Below are 1,000 nucleotides of genomic sequence, written 5' to 3' on the forward strand. Positions count from 1 at the left end.
TAAGTGGGCTACTCATTGACACAATCAAGACAGGCCATGGAACACGCGCTGAGTGGTGCAGTGCCAAGCCTCACCTCCGATATCACTAAAGATTCACTATAAAGAATACCTCAAAAATACACGCGAAGCCACGTGCGGTGGCAGCTCCGGCAGATAGCCGACAGAAACTCGATAGTGACGCCCCATAACAACCATACAATCTTTTCTACTGCCAAAAACGGTAACTTCTACAAGAACCAACTTAAGTAGGCAAGAAAAACATACAGAATGCCGATGCTTATCCTAATTTTAGCATATGAACTGATAATAAACCACAATAGCAGAACAGCTACGGTGGCACCGCAAGAAGCGGCGCACCTCATAGCACTAAGAGAACTTTGCAAAGCATCCAAAGCTGGAAAAACTGTGGCGACTTTACTGACGGACAGAATAACCAAACTAGCAGGATGGCAGGCGGAATATAGTCTTTTTTTCCAAAAAATAGCGACCGTGCAGGTGATGGAAACGCAGCCTTCAACGCAACTAGCCACGCTCAAAGCATTCACAGACACGGCCCTCACCGCATTGAATCCGAATTAAAGGTAATAGCAGAAGAGGCTCCAGGAACCAGCAGCAAAATCAGCATACGCACCGGGCCTAATCGACGATTTTGTGGCGATTTTCACAAGCACCGGCGACACCACAGGTACCAACAACGTCTGCATAATTAAGGACTGCAGCGACGACACGAAAGTCGAGGATTCCGATCTCGGTGATTGTTTCGCCCAAGCGGTTAGAGCGAAAACAACTACTGACGAACTATCAACTCTGGAAAAAGATAACTTTAACTTTGGAAACAAGCAAGCGTTGAAGGAAACCAAGACATGCAAACTAACTAGCAGCGACGGCGGCGGCTATTCGGCTGCAACAGCAGCACAACTGAAAGCAGCAAAATGGTGCGGCGGTGTACTTACAGTAACCCACACAGGAACCGAACCGGCACTAGCAACAGCGAAGGCCG

The sequence above is a fragment of the Trypanosoma equiperdum genome (genome assembly GCF_001457755.1).
Source record: "Trypanosoma equiperdum strain OVI genome assembly, contig: ctg_428, whole genome shotgun sequence".
NCBI lineage: Eukaryota > Euglenozoa > Kinetoplastea > Trypanosomatida > Trypanosomatidae > Trypanosoma > Trypanosoma equiperdum.